At 41.8% G+C, this 23,108-nt stretch overlaps 1 long non-coding RNA gene across 2 annotated transcripts in view; it reads left to right on the top strand.

Annotated features, from left to right (window-relative positions):
- The first annotated feature begins 10,165 nt into the window (after positions 1 to 10,165).
- LOC128327945 (uncharacterized) overlaps positions 10,166 to 23,108 on the top strand; it is a 34,799-nt gene continuing 21,856 nt past the window's right edge. For both annotated transcript variants that reach the window (XR_008308914.1, XR_008308915.1), the window contains exon 1: positions 10,166 to 10,338. This is a non-coding gene — a long non-coding RNA (uncharacterized LOC128327945). The remainder of the gene's footprint in view (positions 10,339 to 23,108) is intronic.

The raw sequence follows: 23,108 nt of genomic DNA, 5'->3' as shown, positions 1-23,108 counted from the left end.
CATCTGCAAAAAATACAAGCTACGTGTAGCCAAACATTGGTGGGACCATAAAATTGAAAAAGTTGAAGAAAATGAAGATGTAAAAATATTATGGGACTTCCGACTACAAACAGACAAACATCTACCACACAATACACCAGATATAACTGTAGTCGAGAAGAAAGAAAAACACGTCAAAATAATCGACATAGCAATACCAGGGGATAGCAGAATAGAAGAAAAAGAGATAGAAAAAATCACCAAATACAAAGGTCTACAAATTGAAATTGAAAGGCTGTGGCAGAAAATACCAAAATAATCCCAATGGTAATTGGTGCCCTGGGTGCAGTTCCAAAAGACCTTGAAGAGCACCTCCTTGAAGAGCACCTCCTTGAAGAACACCATAGGGGGCACAGAAATCACCATCAGCCAATTACAAAAAGCAGCTTTACGGGGAACAGCCTATATTCTGCGATGATATCTATAACAATTGACAATAAAATTCTGGCATCTCAGGCCCTTGGGGAGGACTCGATGTCTGGATAAAACAAACCAGTCAATAACACCTGTCTGACTGTGTAAACAAGATAATAATAAAGACCACCACTTCAGATATTACTCAGAAGTATGGAAAGAGTTTGAAGGAGTAACGTCACATATCATTTCTTTGGTGCTTCTAGGTATGGTAACTTTCCCGGGCATACTCTGCTTGTACACTTTTGTGTACTTGGTATACTTTCCATGTACCAAGTTATGTGTACACTACTTAAGTAGGATGATCACTCACATGCCTATCTTGCTATGTGTTCAGGGCAATATAGATATCGTGTGCTTGTCACATATGACAGGTTACATGCAGGTTTTTTTCTAGATGTGAGAGTATTGACTGGCACATTTGACTGTTTCAAGTCTCATATTCTTTTATAAAAGGGTTCTCTCTCTCTCTCTGCTTTGCAGTTGATAATAAATGATAGTGGGCTGATCAATATGCCTTGATGAACAATTGGTTACTTCATGCTCCTGAATGGTGTCACATCTATTTTCCATTGTGTGTGCTAAAAGGCACTGCTTGTGCAGTTTTAAATGTGAATAAAGATAAAACAGTAGATTCTGACACTAGAATACAACAATTGCTAAGTGGATTCTTACTGGTCAAGGACATATTTTAAGAAACTTGCAGTACAATGCCAATGATGTTTGGGACTACTGATCCTGTATGTATGAATGCTTGCCCTCTACTCAACTTGGGCCAGATCAGATGGACATGTCCATCTACACAAGATGATGTCAGGGCCATTGCAAAAATGGCCAGCCCTGATATCACTAAGTGACATGCTGATGTGTTCATGGCATGTTCTTTAATTGTGTGTGAGGGGTGTTAATCAGATTCACCCCTGTACACTTGCTGCAAAACCCTGGGATTTGCAGTGCGTGCAGAGAGGCAATTCTAAAGAACACCCTCACACAATATTAAAGGATGTGCCAAGAACATGTTGGCATGCCCTTTAGCAATGTCAGAGTGTGCACATTCTTGTCATGGCCCCGAAGTTTATCTATCGATCTATCGATCTATCTATCGGATTTCTATACCCCACTTCCAAAAGTGGATTAGGGCAGTTTACATTAAAATAAAAATAACTAAAATCAATTAACAGTTAAAATCAGAAACTATAAAAACAACATAAAACCATTAGCAATTAAAACATTTACTGTAAAACAGTTTTTAAAAACCCTGGAAAACCAGGCAAAACATTTACACTTTAAAAACAGTTTTAAAACCCTGAAAGGCCAGGGTTGAAGGCCAATAATGAACTCAGATTATGGATTTCTGCCAGGAGTGCATTCCACAGCCCAGGAATGGCTACAGAGAAGTCTCGCCTCTGAGTCGCCACCAGATGTGCTGGTGGTAACTGAAGACAGACCTCCTCAGATGACCATAATGTGTGGTGGGGATCGTGCAGAAGAAGGTGCTCTCTAAGATAACTTGGACCTTAGCCATTCAGGGCTTTAAAGAGATGACTTTAAAGCAACACTTTGTATTTTGCCTGGAAACATATCAGCAGCCAGTGTAACTGTTTCAGAACAAGCATAATAAGTTCTCTCTGGGTTGCCCCAGAGATCAGTCTGGCTGCCGCATTTTGAACTAACTGAAATTTTCGAACTACGTACAAAGGCAGCCCCACGTAGAGCGCATTGCAATAGCCAAGCCTGGAGGTTACAAGCTGATGCACCACTGTTTTGAGGTCATCCTCTTATAGAGGATGCCTGTGTAGAGTGCCATGTTCGTCTTAACCAGCCCCTGTGTATTCATAAACAGTTCATTACCAAAGACACGGCAGGTATCCAGTGCTTTCTCATCCAAAACAAACTGACCTGTAAAAAGAAACTAAAATCTACATCTACCTTTGAGTGGCTTTTAATCCGGGATACTTTACAGGGTTCTTGTTTCTGCTTCTTTTCCTCTTTTCTTTAGCCCTTTTCAGAAATTTTTTTAAAAATACTGTATCCCAAAAGCATCTCAGCAAGCCTCACACCAGCGCTAATATGCTCAGGCACTTCAACCCTGTGCTTTTCGGTTTTAGAGCATTTGTTTGCGAAGACAAACACTGTAAGTGTAAAGAGATTCTTTTCTGTAATTTGAAGGGGACATGCAGAGAATCCCTGCAGCTACAATATCTATAAGTGTAGACAGCCCAGGAGTGACTGTCAACTCTGGGTGTGTCAGCACTGGAGCAAGGATTGCAGGTGTGTCTTGAGATGCTGCTATACACAAATTCAGTGCCCCTTTTTAGCCTACTTTCCAGTAGGCTTAGGAGATCATCCAACATTCCTTGTGTACATGTGTTTGTCCCCCACCCTATCAACTTCGCAATGCCTGGACTAATATTAACCAAATTGGGTACAGTTGTAGGGACACATAGGGACACTTGAAGGGCATAGTTTGGGATGATGTCATCAACCCCGGTCCAAGATGGCGGATGCGTAAACTTTTGAGGCACAAATGGGCTAACTTGTGAACCGCTTAACCAATTTGAACCAAATTTTCTACAGCTGTAGGGGCACATGGGGAACTCTCAGTGTCATAGTTTGTGATGGTGTCATCTACCTGAATCCAAGATGGCAGATGTGAGAACATTTGAGGAACAAGAGGGCTAACTTGTGGACTGTCTAACTGATTTGAACCAAATGAGGCACAGCTGTAGGGACACATAGAGATACCTCAACTGTGTAGTTTGTGATGATGTCATCTAACTCCATCCAAGATGGCAGACGCATGAACGTTTGAGGTGCAAGTAGGCTAACTTATGGACTGTCTAACCAATTTGAATCAAATTAGGAATATTTGTAGTGAGTGACACATAGACACATCAATGGCATAATTTGTGATGATGTCTTCCACCCCAATTCAAGATGGCAGATGTGTACACTTTTGAGGCGCAAGTGGGCTAACATGTGAACTACCTAACAGATTTGAACCAAATTTGCTACAGCTATAGGGGCACATGGGGAACTCTCAGTGTCATAGTTTGTGATGATGTCATCTAGACCAATCCAAGATGGCAGATGTGTAAATGTTTGAGATGCAAGTGGCCTAACTTGTGAACCGCCTAACTGATTTGAACCAAATTTCCTGCATCTGTACGGGCACATGGAGAAACCTCAATGGCATAGTTTGTGATGATGTCATCTACCCCAATCCAAGATGACAGACATGTGAATGTTTGAGCTGCAAATGGGCTAACTTGTGGACTGTCTAACTGATTCGAACCAAATGATGTGCAGTTGTAGTGAGTGACACACAGGGACACCTCAATGGTGTCATTTGTAATGCTGCCATCCACCCTGATCCAAGATGGCAGAGATGTGATCATTTGATGCACAAGAGCTCTACCTTGTGGACCTCAATTAGAACCAAATTTAGTCCAGTTATAGAGAAAGTGAAAGGAAAGTAGGTTCTTACTAGAACAACTTGTTAATGTCTGAAGATGCACTTGCCTCTGTCCCAGCATCGGCCCTCCCTTACCCTAAAGAGTGAACCGAAACTGAACCCTGTCCTGACTGACAGGCTAGGGACCAGCCACTCAGCACACGGTGGGTGAGAACCTGATGGACTTGCAGCAGGAAAAAAAGGCTTTCTTTTTTCTCCATTGGAAGCTGGCTGGAGAGCAAGAGGGATGCAGCCATGAGTGGGCTGGCTGCATGGAAATCTCTCTGCAGTTCCAGGGAAAGCCAGGAAACTTGAATCCTCTGCCATGGTTTTGGTGAGTTCAAGGAAGGAAGCCAGGGTTTTGGCTTCAGAAAGGCTTAGTCAGGGAACAATTTGTAGTTAGAGCCCGTTAGATTGCTTTATTTTTCATGTGCTTTGCAAATCCTTACAACTGGTATATTGTGTTTTATCTGTAATGTAACTAAGCCAAGGAAAATGTACCAGCCTCGCTTTTCAACTAGGGCATTGCAAAAGTCTCTGTAGACTCTCAAAGGTGCTTCTTATATTTTTTTACATGTGGGTTCTTTGCAACTAGGGAACCATAATTTTTAAAGTGTGCTGCCCCAATATAATCTGAAGGTGCTTTTTGACATATTCTTGTAGTGACTGAATGTTCCCTTTTCCTGTAACTAAAAGCTGAGAAATCCTCAGACTGAAGCAGGCTGTAGAATTTTGAATAAAGTTTTCTCTTTTTATTCTTGTATTTTACCTGTCTCTGAGTGGATTTTTTTTTAATCTCAGGAAAAAGGGGGCGGCGGTTGCTTTGGTGCAAACACATCTTAAGTTTGATTGCTAAGCAACTCACTCTACCAAATGTGCTCATCATGTGCAGGCTGTATGTGGAAGGATTTTTGGACTTTTCCCTTAGAAAAGGGAAGGAGGGTCTCTCTGGACATTTACCCAAATCTGGAGGGAGCAAACTCTATAATAATTAGGGTGTGGTGGCAGCGAATCAGCAACTGAGGAAGCAGTTTAAGTTTAAAGGAATAGCCTTTGTTGAGCAAACATGGAGGGAATGGTGCAGCATTTTTCTTTTCCCCAGTAGGCTTGCTTTGAGACAAAGGCTGGGCTTAAATCTGCTACAGTTTCATTGTTAGTATCTGTACTTTTCCCATGGCTTTCTAATTCACCAAATATTGCACTTTATTTTCTCATTCTTTTCTGAAGACTTGTCTTATGAAAACCATGAGTTAATTCTTTGAGCCAATTCATAAATTCTTAACATGCATACAATGTTTGTTAATGCAAGTACTCTACTTGCACAAGCCATGTAATGTTGGATAAGGGAACTTCAGCAAAATTTCTTTTGAAGAGCTCCACGGTTTTCAGACTTTTTCTATGTATCCACCAACTGTGACTAATACACTGTGCATCATTTCTAATCCACTGAAGTTTATGCTACAAATCTGTTTGTCTTTAAGGTACCTTGGGAGCAAACATACATGTTAGACCCATGAAGGGGTCATTTTGGAGTAAGAAAGATGGAAAAAGTTACTTTTCTCTTCCACCACTTTCTTTCTGCTCCCATATTTGCTCTGCCAAAGTTGTGCTTGAAGCAAAATAGAGTCATTGGGATCCAGTTAAATAATTTGTGTGTAACATGAGGACACCTCTGACTTATGATTGTACTACAAATCTCTAATTTTGCAGCTCATGGGACTTCTAATCGAGGAAAAGTGGAGAAAACAAATAGATTTTCTTTGTTTCTTTGAATTATCCCGAGATTTTCTTACCAGTGTGTCACAAGGATTCAATACTTATTAAAGTAATTTAATCAACTAAATAAATTCTTGCTGACTTACAAATTCTAATCAATTCTAAATTTCTACTCATGGTTCAAACCTTCCTATTTGTGATGCACCAAAGTCATATTGATTGGGGTCACTTAACTTGATATTTACAGAGCAAGAAAGAATCAGATCCTTGCAAAGCATTAGTTAGCTTGAATTCTGATTCTAAATAGAAAAAAAGACACTTCTATTAAGTATTTAGCTTGTAATTTTCTCCCATCACATACTCAAGCAATATACTTTCCTATATAGATCACAGTGATGGGTCCTATGTTAGTGAAGCACAAAATGTACAGATGCCATTAGAAGGCATCCAATCTTAGCAGAGCTTGTAAAGTGGCAATTAAATAACTTACATCTGCATAAGCTAAAATAGGCAAGAGCTGTTAATTACAAAGTATCTTGGCTTACTTGCATGTTACAGAAATTACCCTACTGAATTCTCTCTTCAATCCACTTTGAGATTATTTGAATGATGGGAGGGAACATTAAGAGTGAGAGGTAACAGTGCTTTATAAATCAAAATTAGTAGAGAATTTTAAATCTAATATTCAGATGTACACAGTATGGATTCAGACCTAAGCATTTTCTAGCACTGCTTCAGTTAACTTTGCAAGTCTGAAAGCAACTAATTTAATATCAGCAAAAGTTGGTTAGGACTGAGGTCATTCACACAATCAAGAACTGTGTTTTATCTCGGTTTGGGAGGTGTGTGTGCTCCCAATTTTCAGCTGTGTGGAAGCAAGGTAGGAGTAAATCCTAGGTAGGAGTGATTGTGTGGAAGCAATGTAGGAGGAAATGCTACTCAGGTGTTCCTTCTACCCTGCGTCTACACAATTTTCCTCTTAACTTGCTTCCACACAACCAAAAATTGGGAGCACACACAGCTCCCAAACCTGGGTAGAACACAGTTTTTGATTGTGTGAATGATCTCATTTATTTTATTTTATTTTATTTTATTTTATTTTATTTTATTTGTATACCACCCTTCCAAAATGTCTCAGGGCAGTTTACAATTAAAACAAACCACTAAAACAGTAAAGAGCTAAATCTTATCTTATTAAGATTTTGTTACAGCTAACGTTTGTTGTATCATGCCCTATATGCTTACATTGACAGGATGTATCTACAGTTGCATCTGCATTCCAGCTATCCTAGGGGTTTATAGCATATAATGGTTCCAATTTGACCAAGCACAGGCTATCTAGATGTCACCACAGCACAACTGCTGTCACTGCTTATGGCAACTGTCCATGCAGAGGCCAGAAAGAGTTGGCAAAGAACTCCTACCTCATTGTTCCTACTCTGTGAGGTTACATATGGTCCTTTTTAATTGCTCCTTTTGTTTCCTGGTGTGCTAAAACAGCAGTAATAGAATGTTCAGAATTAAACTGTTAAAATTTATTTTTTTATACTTTCCCCTCCAAACAAACACTAAACCATCTTCCACTAACTACATAATTTGTGCATAAACTTCTTAGCCCTGTTCACTTGTAAGCATTCACAATATAGCCACTACCTGTGGAGATCTGCTAGAAATGCTGAATTCAATTTAATTAAGAGTTTACTTTCTTTGGGCTGTTAATATTGTTGGGAGAAACAGGCAAGAGTAAGGCAATGATCCAAGATGGAGCAACCTGCCTCAAAACTGCTCTGCTGCTCCCCTATAACCTTACCATCCTTTATCTGTTCTTTCAACTTTCTTTCTGAAGATGTACATAGTGTACATTTTCCCAATAACAGATTTCAGACTGAAGGGTCAGTAGTTTTTGGGATCAGAATCTAGTCTTTTAATTAAAAGGTATTATAATAGCTTTGTTCCAGTTAATAGACTTCCCTGGAGCTGTTAATCATTGAGAACAGATTGCCCAGTAAAGGGGCACACGAAGCCAAACTTGCCTTAAGTACCCTGCCTGAAATACCAGCCAGTGCTAGAGCTTCTTCTGGTGTAGTTTCACAATAAAGGCTAACGTGGTATAGTGGTTAGAGTGCTGGACTAGGACCGGGGAGACCCGAGTTCAAATCCCCATTCAGCCATAAATCTAGCTGGGTGACTCTGGGCCAGTCACTTCTCTCTCAGCCTAACCTACTTCACAGGGTTGTTGTGAGGAGAAACTTAAGTGTGTAGTACACCGCTCTGGGCTCCTTGGAGGAAGAGTCGGATATAACATGTAAATAATAATAATTTAATTATTATTTCTGATTAATTTATTGGGGGCCTTCTGGCCTATAAAGCATGTGCTGGCAAGCCCCAACTCCACAGTCATGGCTCTGTAGTCATAGCCCACATTCGCCATGAGTACACTATGCTTACACAGACATTAGACCTGAGTATAACATCTATGCTTGGTATAAACTTGAACAGGGTTCAAATCTTCTTTACATTCTGATATTCAACTTGAAAGTTGGCTCTATGAGGTTTAAAATCAGTAGAATAGGTACAATTCTGAGAACGTATTTAACTCCTACTCAGTTAAACTTACATGATTGTCAGTGAATTACTTGGAAATAAGGACCAAACTAGATGTGATTATGGCAGATCTACGTGTTTACATTCAGATCTGCCACAATCATGGAATAACAGGGATTAAAGGACATTTAAAGAATAAAAGGGGCTTGCAGGGGAAGGGAGAAGTGCAGAATTATGTTCCCACCTGCATCTTATTTCATCACAGTCTGTCCCTCAATATCACTTTTATCTCAGCTGGGTTTCAAATGATATGTGAAGTGAATGCTTGGAAGAAAGCCTGTAGAGCTTTCTCTGTATCAAATACAACACTTTGGATTTCTGGCAAAGATATTTTGTGCAGACTTGTCTTATAAAGGCTCAAAACAACTCTCAGAATGAATATCTCTTCTGAGCACATGGACTGTTATTTACAGATTATGTATCTAAGATGGGCATAGTGTCCACAGGACAAGGGGAGACAAATGTCCCCAGGCCCAGAGGGTCAGGGCAAAGTTCAGATGTGTCCTGCCCCCCCCACCCTTTCTGCATCAAGTGCTAGTGCCCTGCAGCTGGGGCATGTGGCGTTTTGTGCCTGCGTGATGTCAAGAAGCCCACTAGGGCTTCCTTTCTCCTCCCCCTATGCATCTTACTCCCAGCAGACTGCCCCTCATCACTGCTCCACCCCCTGGCCACCATGCAGGAGCTGCCAGAGGAGGGGCTGCCTGGCCCTGATCCACCACTGCCCCTGGCGGAAGAGGATGATGATCCCTGGTGGCCCCACACCTTGCCCGGCTCCATGCCATCAAGCCAGCGCTGTTACTGGCCATGGTGGTGACCATCCTCCCAAACTATGAGTTCAAGAAATGGGGAGGGGAGGGAAGGCTTGGGGACAGGTTAGGTTGTCTCACCCCCTTGCATTTGACATCAGATTTAGGGGGCGTGGCTTGGGCCTCTGGGGTCCCACCCATGTGCTTTGTGCATGCGATGGAAGCCGCCTGGCTAAACTTTGTCCCCCAGCCGTCGGGAACCTCGCTACGCCCCTGGTATCTAATATATATTGTTCATTATATATATTATAGACAAGCTCATAGAAATGTTCATCATTGTTAATATAAATTCAAAATGTTTGAAATGCTTTGTTATTGCACCCACACCAATGAAGACACAAGGCAAATATCTGGAAGGAAAGGGCCAAATTTATGATCCAAACACCCCAATTAAACAAATAATGAGACTGGGCTCTCTACTCCTTGAGAGTGTGGGAGCTAACACAGCTCTATAATTGCTTCTAAACTATTGGATCACTTCACTCCCTCTCTGTGTGGGATCTAAGCCAAAAGCTGATCCCCACTGCATGAGTTAGTCCAATTGGGCTGATAAGTCTCTGAGAAGAATCACTTCCCCAAGCCATTCAGCCTATAAGTTTGGCAATGCCACCATGTTAGAGAGATTCTAATAGGGAGTCCGCAGGCCACTGAGTCCCTAAGGAATGACAACAACCTCGCTACATGCCTAACACATCACCATTAATCATTGCATGCTCCCCAATTCCTGCAATGTACCTGCCTGTGGGAGGGGACTAGCCCAGATCCTTCTCTACCACCACTTACAAAAGCTTGCCCATCCCTGTTGCAAAGCACAGATAGTAACCAGAGTCCTAGGCTGACAAATACACTCCATCAGTCCTGAAGACAAATACACTCCAACTCTATTATTATTTTTTGTTTTGCCTCACTCTATCCACTTTCCCTGGATTGTAAGCCACTAGACAATATGCTTCTTTAGCAAGGAAGCAGAACAGTACCTTGCTTTATTCATCTTTCTATTCAGCACCACGTGAAAAGGATCACACCTGCAAGGCAGGCATAAGCTGTTGATCATCACATCATTCTCCTCAAATGAAGAGGAGAGAATGATGTGATTATCAACAGCGATGCCTGAAAGCAGCAGAACAGAAACTTTGCTGATAAAAGCCTTTTCATTCAGTGCTCTTTGGAAGGAGCCAATTGTGATGGTAAAGCAACTTTCCTCAGCAGCTTTTTCTCTTTAGGAGTGGGTATGTCTGAGGGCTAGGAAAAAAGCCTCCTCCAAAGGGCCTTCTCCAAAATTAGATCAATAACAACACTCTCCTGGTGGGTATTTATTCTCTGGTTTCCTTTGGCTGCCTTTAAAAAGCAACTAAAGACCTTGCTGTTTGTTCTGTTCTTTGCCTGTGAGAAGCTATTGGTCTTTGCTGCACTATGGTAAAGGTAAAGTGTGCAGTTGAGTTGGCGTTGACTCCTGGTGACCACAGAGTCCTGTGGTTGTCTTTGGTAGAATTCAGGAGGGGTTTACCATTGCCTTCTCCCGCACAGTATGAGATGATGCCTTTCAGCATCTTTCTATATCACTGCTGCCTGATATAGGTGTTTCCTATAGTCTGGGAAACATACTGTACCAGCGGGGATTCAAACCGGCAACCTCAGGCTTGCTAATCAGGTCATTTCCTTGCTGCACCATTAGGTGGCTATTGCACTATGGTTGTTATAATTTCCCCACAAAATTCTTTCCATAATGTTTGAACATCTTAGAGACTTTGATGTTGAAAATTAATATTCCAGGGACTCACAAATTTCTTTCATTGTTCCAATCATGTGTTCATCAGTCCTTTTCTCATCTTTACAAGCAATTTGTCACCATTACAAACTCTATTGGTTTTCAAATTTGGCAAGAAGGCCATGCAAAAATTATATTTGTGACTAAATCCAACAATGATATTTTACACTGTACTCTTGATATCCTTTTAAACTATTCTTTAATAATGAGAAGGAATAGGGTCCCAATGCTCTATTTTAGTACATGTTGACCATAAATGGAAATCACAGTCTTGCTTTGCTGCTATTCAAGATGTTAAGTATGTGCTACAAAGACTTTCCCACTTGAGAATGTCAACTCACATTTATTGAGGCTACATCTAAGAATATTACTGCCTGCTCTACATGTTAATGGACTTTTGCAGTCGCCTCACAGCATGAATTACTTAACCACTGTAGCATTAATTGGCAATTTCCTGTGGCCAAAATAGTAAACTTAAATGTTGTGTTATGTCAGCACTGAAAAGAAATACAGGATACTTTATGGTGGCAGTGAGGATTACTCAGCAGGTGTTATTATCATGATAACTGCCCCTGGGGTGCCGAGGCACACAGCTGTATCTGGTATATAGTTATCTCTCCAGGACGGAGATTATTGCCTATTAACTATGCTGCCCTAATGGCCGATTCTTTTAAGTCATATTCATAACCTGTACACACAAGTGCTGTGTTGAACAGACATGGGAGGGGGTCTCCCCAGCTGTCTTCTTTTTAACATCCTTGGTACTATGTTAGTGCTAAATGAGACATGATGGTTGTCGTTCCCTGTGCTAAAACACAGAATTGCGCAAAATGCACAGAAAGAAGGGTAGATTCCAATTAACAGCAAGAGGGATGTGCAGGTTAGGGGACACCACGTTAGTCAAATTTCTTATCCATTTGAAACAATGGGTTCATTCCTTTGCCAATAGGAAATATCAGGCTGCCAAATCAACATTTTGATTGCAATAAGAGGCAGGAAGACAACAACATGATCTAGAGAAAACAAAATCACATTATATTCAATTTAAGCAAAAAAAACAAAAACACCACTCTTCGGTTCATAAGATAATTATGGTTGTGGCAATTTCAAAGGAGTGCCAAAAAGAGCTCCAAAAAACAACAAGATTTGATGACCCATGATGTTCATGCTAGGGAGGTGCACAAACCAGTTAGGAGGCCCTTTTCCAGACCTCCGAACTCGTCCAGCAGCGGGGGTGGGGTGGGGTTTACCTTTAAGAAGAAGGGAGGGTGCTCTTACCCCCCTTATCCCCCCTGCATTTCCCCCCCCCCGGGGCTGTGCCAAAAATCACTGGCATGAGGCGGTAGCATACCCTCCTGCTGCCCCAGTCAGCGTCAGACCAGACGTGGCCAGTGCACATGCACACGTTGTGCACATCTCCAGCAGCAAGCCTGCTGTTTCCTTGGGGCCCTCCTGGGACAGACTCAACCAGCCAAGCAAAGCTCTTTCATCTCCAGTAGGTGGCTGAGCCAGAAAATCGTGCCTAGTCCTCTGGATTGATCTCTTCGATCTGAACTTCTGAGGCTTTTTACCTTATGAGGGAAGGCCCACCCTCCCAGCAGTTGCTCTAGTGAGGCCTAGTCCTCCCCTTAAGCCTTCTTCTTTTTACAGGAGGGCTTGGGAAATTCTCTATGTATCCATTACATTGGAGCATGGGAAACTGCCTTATACTGAGTTAGATCATTGGTCCATCTTGTTCAGTACTGTCTATACTGACTGGCATCAGCCTCTCTAACATTTCGAACAGGAGTCTTTCCACTCTTCCCCATCCCTACCTTGAGGTGCCAGGGATTGAACCTGGAACCTTCTGCATGCAACGAAGAGGCTACCACTAAGCTATGGCCCTGCACAGGCTGCATGACCCTTAGGGTCATATTCCTGGGAGCAAAAAGGGCCTTTCCCGGGAAAAGCAGAAATCACCTCCCCACCTTCACCTATGCTGAGCTGTTGAAGAAACCTTCAACGCAGATATACTTGTTGCTTTGTGTTGCCCCTTTCCACCCCCGTAGCCCTGTGGATGATGTGGGCCATTTACTCAGAAGTCAGTTTTACTGAGCAAGGGACCTTACTTCACGCTAAACATGATCAGTGTTGCCTAACTGGAGTGAGAAAATGGCCAAAAGAAGGAGAGCGGGGTGTGTGTGTGTCATTTGCAATCACCCAGTCACAGTCTGTTATTTGCCTGTAAACATATAGAGAATGAAGGCTGTCAGTCTACAAGATGGTAGGTAAACAAGTACTATTCTTAAGCATTCATTGCAGAGAATTATTTTCTTCTCCAGGCTTCCCAATTTATGTCCCTTGACACAGAGTATCCAAAGGCATGCATACTCCTAGTTCCAACACAGTCCTGGATGGTATACATTACACCAGGGTTGCTCAACTTCGGCCCTCCTGGAGTTGTTGGCTTACAATTCCCATAATCCCTGGCTACTGTAGTTCAAAATCAGCTGGGGGTGGGCTTTGTTGAGCAGGTCTGGTTTACATGATATACAACATAGCATACAAGCACAAAAGGTACAAAGCATAAGTACTGATAAAGATGCAACTGACACAATTTTGTCAAATGAACAGCTAAGCTTATATCTGCCACAGAGCTAATATGTATGACCCCCATTTATAACAATTATCTGACGTTAAACATGTTATTTTGCATTAGTATTAAATCTGCATTATAGGACATCAAAAAGTACATCAAGAAAGTAGACGAGAACCTTGTTTAATATAAACAATTACCAGAGTCATGAAGGAAAAGGAATGGTTAATTTCCTAAAGCATTTGCAAATCTTCCTGTAAAGGTTAATATAGGCAACAGACTTCTGCACTGAAGGGGGTGGGGAATGCACTCTAACTTTCCACATTGCTCTACTGCTGATAATCTCAGAAGGGGTAAAGGGTAAGAATTGGTAAAAAAGATACTCAGAAAAAATATATCAAGCAAGCACAACTTCCAAATTTAAAAAAACACGAAAGCTGATAATGTTTTCACACAGTATGCGCCATTCAATTAGCTAAATCAATATTTTATTTTAAGTGATGGAATGCCACGAGATAGTTCTTAATTCATTTCATGACCCCAAAGGCAATTAAAAGGTGTATTGTGAGAAAAACCTAGGCTATTTATAGTCCTGTTGTTACACAAACATTTTAGCATGGCATCTTTTTACTTCTAACCAGGGTTGCCAACCTCTGGAAAAAAATATTTATAGACAGTATGGAAAAAATTTACAGACAGCCAGACTTTTTAACATTCATGTATTTAGTTTATAGCTGTGGGCCCCTGGGGTGGATCCAGTGGGCCATGAGGCTCAGATGTTCCCTTCCCTCCTATTATCCTCAGAACTCCACACTGGAGTAAGGGATGAGGGAGCTTCAGTCAGCCTTTCCTCCTGGTCTCCTTGTCAGTCAGCTCTTGCGGATGAGAGACCTCTGCTTCTTTGACTCTTTCAGCCCTTTGCTAGCCCTGCATATCATTGGTCAGGGCTTCATATATGCCCCAACACCTGATACAGTTTTTGCAAGAAGTCAGCTCCTCGTCATTCCTAGACTTGGCCCCTCATGAGACCATCCCACAGCACTCTCCTGACCTTGTCTCCCCTGCTTTGTTACCCAAGGTATTCCTCAGACTGTGTGAAGACCCAGCCACACTGGCAGCTAGTTCAGCCCTGCTCCCCCTCACCACCGCCAGCAATGCCAGATTGTTTGCTAATTCACATCAGCTTGTAGAACTGTGTTTACAGACAGTATTTTTACAAACACCTAAATGTTTCTGCAGACTTTATGGACATGCCCAATTTTAGATCATTTTCATGGACTGTGAATTTACAGATGATTGCAACCCTGTTTATAACAACAGTGAAACAGTTTTTCAGCAAAGTCAACCTACCACTCTTACACTTAACCAATGACTTTTAATATGTGCAATCACTCTTGTGAACTCACCTGCTTTGTTTGTATGGGCAGTTTTGCTCACTGTATTCACTATATACACAATGATACATACAGCTGATATTGTGCACTGCATTCAGAATGAATATAATTAATGCTTATTATGGAGTCTTCTTAGACTAAATTTGGCAACGATTGAAAAGAAAATGACTGTTGATTCTAAAGTAATGATACTTACTACAGTATTTGCACCACAGTAGCTAAAACTACATTCTTTACTTGGAAACTGGTGCAAAGAAGTCTTTAAGCCAACATGCAGGTTGCCATCACCGTCCCTCCAAATGCTTTTATAAATGAAACATGTCCCACTATGTTATCCTAAATAAACAAAATAATAATTTGAACAGCATCAGAAAATTTGGAGAAGTATAACTGTAAATTTGGCAGAAGGACAAACACAATTTCTTAAATTTACCTTTTTTGTCCTTGATTGAATTATACGTGCACACATGGAAATAAAAGCCTTGAAAATAAATGTAAATTCTCTGTGTTTGAATAGATATCCAAAGAAGGTCATTATGACAAGTATGCTGTGCAACATGAGCATTTAGCCTAAAACATTGTTCCAATATATGTACTGTATGTTCCAATAATGTTATTTGTCTAAAACAATAGGAGTTGTGCGGAAGAAATAAATGGCATGTTTTGGTTCATTATGAACCCAAATGTCAATTCACATGACCAATTATGTGTTGAGAAAGTGGATTTAGTACTAATTGAAATATTCACTGGCTGAAGTAATATGTATCAGCCTATATACTACTGAAAAGTGTCCCTACAGAAAATGCCATCACAGATGTATGAGATAGGTCTGTATTTGGATATGATACCCACCACACAAGGATACAGTACCACTTCATGAAAGGACTGTACCATCTCAGCCAGTGAACAAAGCCATTCTTGCATGCAGGCAATACTGGGCTAGTGAAGCCAATCCTGGTCTAGCCTTTGTGTGAGAACTGGTGGGATTGCAGCCAATCCCAGTGGTGCCTCAGCAGCAAACCTACCAAGCCAGCCACTCGCTTAACCCTGATCTTCTCCAACCCTGGCTGCTTGCAGATCGACTGCAAGCCCCACAGTCTCTGGCTGGGAGACTTACAGGGCTTCCAGCAGGCACTGGGGAAATCACCATTATGCACCATGCACTTATGCTGTGCATTATGGGATTTCTGGGGGGGGGGCAGGGCAATGCCTCCTGGCACCCTGACCTTCCACACTGCCAAAGAAGGCAGCTGCACATCTGTGTGCACAATCTCCATGCCCAAACCAACAGAGAGGATCATCTGTGAGGGAGGTAAGCTTTTTGAGAGACTTCCTTCCCTGACCCTTCAAACCCTTTCTCATGGATCATGAGAAAAGGCTCATTGTTTCAGTAAACTCTTATTTTATCAATGTAGTGTGCAACATGTAATGAAATGCTTGTGTGGTGTGGTGAAATAAATTGTTACTTCATTAAATGCAAAGCTGTTATTTAATACTGAAAGTCAAATACATAATATAGTTAACTGTCAAATATCAGATATGGTCAACAATCAGTTGCCAAATATCAAACAACATCATATTTCCCATGCTATAATTCTATATCTGTTATTAAATATGAAACAGCTATTAAACGTTAAAATCTGCAATAAATCTGTAGGCAGGCATTTAGGGAATGAACACCATCTCCTGATGATGCAGATGAAAGAGAGAAGTAGATTTGGGTGTCATCAGCATACTGATGACACCCAAATCCACTTCTCCTTTTCGTATTCAGGAAATGGCACTCATTCTTTAAATGCCTGCCTACAGGCAGTAATTGGCTGGATGAGGGAGAACAAATTGAAGCTGAATCCAAGCAAGACGGAGGTGCTCATTGCGGCGGCTCAGAATCTGAGGGGTGTGTTAGATCTTCCTGTGCTGGATGGGGTTACACTCTCCCAGAAGGAGCAGGTGCGCAGCTTGGGAGTACTCCTGGACACAGGCCTCACCCTGGTATCTCAGGTGGAGGCCATGGCCAGGAGTGTTTTCTATCAGCTTCAGCTGATTTGACAGTTGTGCGCATTCATTGAAGAGACCTCAAAACAGTAGTGCATCAGCTGGTAACCTCCAGGCTTGACTATTGCAATGTGCTCTACATGGGGCTGTCTTTGTACATAGTCCAGAAACTTCAGTTAGTTCAGAATGAGGCAGCCAGACTGGTCTCTGGGGCAACCCAGAGAGGCCATATTTTTCCTGTTTTGAAACAGTTACACTGGCTGCCAATATGTTTCCAGGCAAAATACAAAGTGCTGGTTATTACTTTTAAAGTCCTGAACGGCTTGGATCCAAGTTATCTTAGAGAGCGCCTTCTTCTACATGATCCCCACTGCAAGTTAAGGTCATCTGAGGAGATCCGTTTCCAGTTACTATTGGTTTGCTTGGATGCAACTCAGAGGCGGGCCTTCTCTGTAGCTGCTCCTGGGTTGTGGAATGCACTCCGAGCAGAAATCAGCAATCTTAATTCTTTATTGACCTTCAGGAGAGCCCTTAAGACCTATCTGTTTGGCCTGGCCTTCCAGAGTTTTAATAAATATTAATTGTTTTAATGCTCTAACCTGGATTTCAGGGTTTTAATTGTTCTTATCGTTTAATTGTTTTTTAAGATGTTTATTTATTATTCTCATTTATTTGATTTCTATACTGCCCTTCCAAAAATGCCTCAGGGCGGTTTACAAAGAGAAATAATAAATAAATAAGATGGATCGTTGTCCCCAAAGGGCTCACAATCTAAAAAGAAACACAAGACAGACACCATCAACAGTCACTGGACGTACTGTGCTGGGGGTGGAGAGGGCCAGTTACTCTCCCCCTGCTATATAAAGAGAATCACCATGTTCAAAGGTGCCTCTTTGTCAAGTTAGCAGGGATTAAATTGTTAATTGGTGTTTATATTTATATTTCTGTTTTAATTGTTGCTGGTTTTAATGGTTTCTGTTTTAATTGTAAACCGCCCTAAGCCTTTTCAGAAGGGCAATATAGGGCAGTATAAAAATTGAATAAATAAATAATAAGTGAATGACTAAATAATACTGAACACCCAGCACCAAATCTCCTGATGAGCTCACCCAGCAGTTTCATGTAGATATTGAAAAGCATTGGTGACAGAATGGAGCCCCAGGGGACTCCATATAACAGCCCCTGCTTTGAGGACTGACTGTCACCAAGCTCCACCATCTGGAATTTTCCTGAGAGACAGGAGTGGAACCATTGCAAAGCAGTGCCTCCTATCCCCAACTCCCCCTGGTGACCCAGAAGGATACCATGGTCGATGGTATCAAACGCCGCTTAGAGATCCAAGAGATACAACAGAGTCACACCCCCATTGTCAATTCCCCGGTATAGGTTATCCATCAGGCCGACCAAGGCTGACTCAACCCCATAGCCCACTCTAAAGCCAGTTTGAAATGGGTCTAGATAATCAGTTTCCTCCAAGACCAGCTGGAGCTGGTCAGCCACCACCCTCTTGATCACCTTGCCCAACCAGGGGAGATTAGAGATTGGCCTATAACTATCCATCGCTGAGGAATCCAGAGAAGGCTTCTTAAGAAAAGGACTAATTATTGCCTCCATCAAGCATTGAGGCACCTTACCCTCCCTTAGCGATGCATTTATGATATTCACCAGGCCATCTCAAATGATCTCCCTGCTAGATCAAAGCAACCAAGTCTGGCAAGGGTCCAGATACATGTGCTGGACCGCACCGCTGCAAGCAACTTGTCCACATCCTCTGGAATCACAGATTGGAACTGATCCAACCAAACACTGCAAGAAGGATTGTGGGATACCTCCTCCATAGACCCTGAATAAAAAGTGGAATCCAAGTTGGCCCGAATACAGGAGAACAAAAGAATGGCTATGTGCTCTACTCAGTTAAAGTAACAATACAGCACATGTTAGCCAGTAGCTATAAACAAAGCAAAATCAGAATGAGGGGAATGCATCCTGTTCCCACTCTTAATGTGCAAACGTTTTCACATAATTTGGCAGGGTCCCCTGAAAAATTGCCAAAATGGAGACAATATTTTGCAGGTGAAAATTTCCATTAAATGTGTTTCCTCACATATAACAATAGTTATAACATGGCTTCAGCAATCTAATAATACAGAAGATAATAAAAGAGTATCGTACATGTATGGACATGGATATTATTTCAAAATCTATTTTATACTCCTCAAAAAGAAAAATGAGAAAACTCATTTGCAGCTAAGAGGTGCTTGAAATCATGATGTATTCCTATAAACTTCCCTCTCCCCCTACTTTCATTTCACCTCTTTCCTGAGGTGGAGATAAGCACATATTTATAACATTCTGGCAGACCTACTCAGTAAAGGTGAAACCACCTAGCACTTATTTTCTAGGTCTCTACATGTATTGATTCCCAAAAGGTCAATACACAAGACTAACAATTTATCAGCCATGGCATGCCATGAGGATGGATGACGTGAGTTTATAAAGTCATTGACAATAAGAGCTGGTCAAACGTGATTTGATTACTCAGCCAAGTTTGCCAATTTGTATCGATCAACTTATTTTAACACATAATTCTACTCATAAGTTTTGACCCAATAGAGAAGATGACAATATTCATGCAACAGAGTGCTTCCTCCCCATGAGTATTTTATGCAAGTGCTCCCTTCCAGATCTGTTGTAAGAATTTATTTACTGTCCATCTATTTGTGTGTGCTTGGGGGGTGGGATTATTTAGACCATGGGATACCATCTATGAAGCATAGCATTATTTAAATGTCTGAAACTTTAATTTGTGGTTGTATTGGGGGTTGTTTTTGTGTTTTTTTTAAAGCTCACTCTATCCTTGAAAGGAGGGAAAGAAATAAAATTAAAAGCAAGATTTTTATTTTAAATATTTATATCCTCCCTTTCTAAAGGCAAACAAGACAGCTATTTATTATTTATTGTTTACACAGTCAGACAGGTGTTATTGACTGGTTTGTATTATCCAGACATCAAGTCCTTCCGAAGGACCTAGGATGGCTGAAATTTATTGTCAATGTTGTTGCTGTTGTTATAGATATCGTCGCAGAATATAGGCTGTTCCCAGTAAAGCTGCTTTTTGTAATTGGCTGATGGTGATTTCTGTGGCCTCTATGGTGTTGAGGAGCTCTTCAAGGTCTTTTGGAACTGCACCCAGGGCACCAATTACCACTGGGATTATTTTGGTCTTTTTCTGCCACAGCCTTTCAATTTCAATTTGTAGGTTTTTGTATTTGGTGATTTTTTTTCTATCTCTTTTTCTTCTATTCTGCAATCCCCTGGTATTGCTATGTCGATTATTTTGACTTGTTTTTCTTTCTTCTCGACTACAGTTCTAACTGGTGTATTGTGTGGCAGATGTTTGTCTGTTTGTAGTCGGAAGTCCCATAATATTTTTGCATCTTCATTTTCTACCACTTTTTCAATTTTATAGTCCCACCAATTTTTGGCTACAGGTAGCTTGTATTTGTTGCAGATGTTCCAGTGTGTCATCCCTGCTACCTTGTCATGCCTTCCTTTGTACTCAATCTATGCGATCTTTTGACAACAGCTGATTAGGTGGTCCACTGCATCATCTGCTTCTTTACAAAGGCGGCACTTGCTGTTTGTTGTTGACTTTTTGACTTTTGCTCTTATTGCATTTGGTCTTAGTGCCTGTTTTTGTGCAGCCAGTATTAAACCCTCTGTTTCTTTCTTTCTTCAAGTTGCCATTCTTAAGCCATTGCCAGGTCTTGGTGATGTCTGATTTTCCGCTTATATTTTGCAAATATTGACCATGCAGGGGCTTATTTCTCCATTTTTCTGCTCGGTTCTTGACTTGTTCTTTCTTGTAGGCCTGCTTTGTTTCATTGGTGTTGAATAGTTTCGCAAGATTGACTATTTTAAGTGCATCTTCTTCACTGTCTTTTATATATTCTTCAAGGCCTCTTTTCTCCTCCTCTACTGTTTGATGGACTTGCAGCATTCCTCTTCCACCTGAGCTGCGAGGGAGGTGTAGCCTATCTACATCACTGTGGGGGTGCAGAGCATGATTGATGGTCATTATTTTCCTGGTCTTATGATCTAGAGTCTCTAGCTCTGCCTGGGTCCAGTCTGTTATTCCTGCAGTGTATCTGATAACAGGTATAGCCAGGTGTTTATGGCTTGAATGGTTTTCCTGCCATTGAGTTTGGACTTGAGGATTTTTCGAACTCTCGTGATGTATTCACTTCCAATTTTTCTTTTAACTTCTGTGTGTGTGATGTTATCAGCCTGGAGAATGCCCAAGTATTTGTAATGTTCTTTCTGTTCCAGGTTCTTGATGTTGCTTCCATTGGACAGTTCTATTCCTTCTGTTTTTCTTATTTTCCCTCTGTTCATTATTAATGCAGCACACTTGTCTAGGGGTGTGCACGGAACCGATCCGGCACTGGGGTGGGGGGTTCTATTCAAAACAGGGGGGGGCTCTACTCACCCCTTCCAGTAAAATCCCGTATTTCTTGAAGATATCGGGCGGCAGGGTGCCGCCCGCTTCAATCTCCTCTGGCGCGGGCTCCTCGGCTCGTATCAATCGGGGCGGCAGGATCGCTCCCAGTCCCTGCCGCCCCCTCCAAGTTAAGTCCCCCTCGGCTGGCGGCCGCCCCCTGAAGCTCCACAGAGGCCCCCCGCCGCCCCCTTCTTTCCAGAACTACCCCCATTACCAGAGGACGGCAGGAGAACTCCCTGCCGTCCCCTTCCCCCTTGCTGGCTGGGCTGCAAATGGCTTCTAGGAAGCCTTTCGCGCGTGTGCGCTAAAGTAAGCACCTTAGCGAGCGGGCGGCGGGAGAGCTCCCTGCCGTCCGCTCACCTTGCCGGCTGGGCTGCAAATGGCTTCTAGGAAGCCTTTCGCGCACGCCGCCCCGATGGATACGAGCCGAGGAGCCCGCGCCAGAGGAGATTGAAGCGGGCGGCACCCTGCCGCCCGATATCTTCAAGAAATACGGGATTTTACTGGAAGGGGTGAGTAGAGCCCCCCCTGTTTTGAATAGAACCCCCCCACCCGAACCAAAACCACCCCGTGCCCCGACCGGTCTGGAGGCCTTTAGAATGGCCTCCGAACCGGTCCGTGCACATGACTACACTTGTCTAGTCCAAACTCTATTGCTGTATCGCTACTGAATATACGGACAGTGTTTAGCAGTGATTCGATTTCTGACTTGGGCTTTCCATACAACTTCAGATCGTCCATGTACAGCAGATGGTTGATTTGACTTGATGTTTTAGATGTTTGGTATCCGAGGCCTGTTTTGTTTAGTATTTGTAAAAGTGGGGTCATGGCGATTGCAAACAACAGAGGGGATAGCGAGTCCCCTTGGAAAATGCCTCTTCTAATGCTAACCTGTCCAAGTGTCTCACCATTGATTGTTAACTGTGTATTCCACATGCTCATTGCTTTTAAAATAAATATCTGAATGTTTTTGCTGACACCAGTTGTTTCTAAACATTTTAGTATCCATGTGTGAGGCAATGAATCGAAGGCTTTCTTGTAGTCAATCCATGCAACGCTTAGATTTGTTTTTCTTCTCATGCAATTTTCTAAAATCATTTTGTCAATCAGCAACTGGTCTTTTGTGCCTCTGGTGTTTGGGCAATTTCCTTTCTGTTCAACTGGAAGCTGTTTGTTAGTTAATAAGTGTTGCATGACTTCATCTGCTATTATTCCAGTTAATAATTTGAACATGGTTGGCAGGCAGGTTATCGGTCTATAATTACTTGGAACTGCACCTTTTGCTGGGTCTTTCATGATGAGATGAGTTTTCCCAGTTGTTAGCCATTGTTCAATATCACCTCCTTGCAAAATGTGATTGAACTGTTTTGATAGTTGTTTATGAAGGCTTGTTAGGTGTTTAAGCCAAAAGCCATGCAGTTCATTGTCGCCTGGCGCAGTCCAATTTTTAATTTTCTTTGCTCTTTCACTTATTAATTCTGGTATTATTATTAGATCTTGCATTTGTTGGTTACATTTTTTGTCCTCTTTCATCCAGCCTGCTTTTTTATTATAATCTATTGGATTGTCCCATAATTTCCCCCAGAATTGCACTGTTTCTTCTTTATTTGGTGTTTCTACGTTTCTTGCAGTTTTTCCTTCTATGCTTTGGTAGAAACGTCTCTGATTCGACTGGATTTGGAGATTCTGCCTGTGTTGTGTAATTCTGGCTTAGTATCTGCTAATCTTCTTTGACACTGCTGTTATTTGCTGCTTTATTATTTCCAGGACTTCTCTAATTTTCCTTGAATCTAGGTGGTATTTTTGGATCAGATACTGTTTGGTGTTTTCATTCTTCAGCTT

This window comes from Hemicordylus capensis, chromosome 5 (genome assembly GCF_027244095.1).
Source record: "Hemicordylus capensis ecotype Gifberg chromosome 5, rHemCap1.1.pri, whole genome shotgun sequence".
NCBI classification, from domain to species: Eukaryota; Metazoa; Chordata; class Lepidosauria; order Squamata; family Cordylidae; genus Hemicordylus; species Hemicordylus capensis.
Note: the sequence above shows the minus strand (reverse complement) of the source record. Positions and strands in the feature narration are given on the sequence as shown.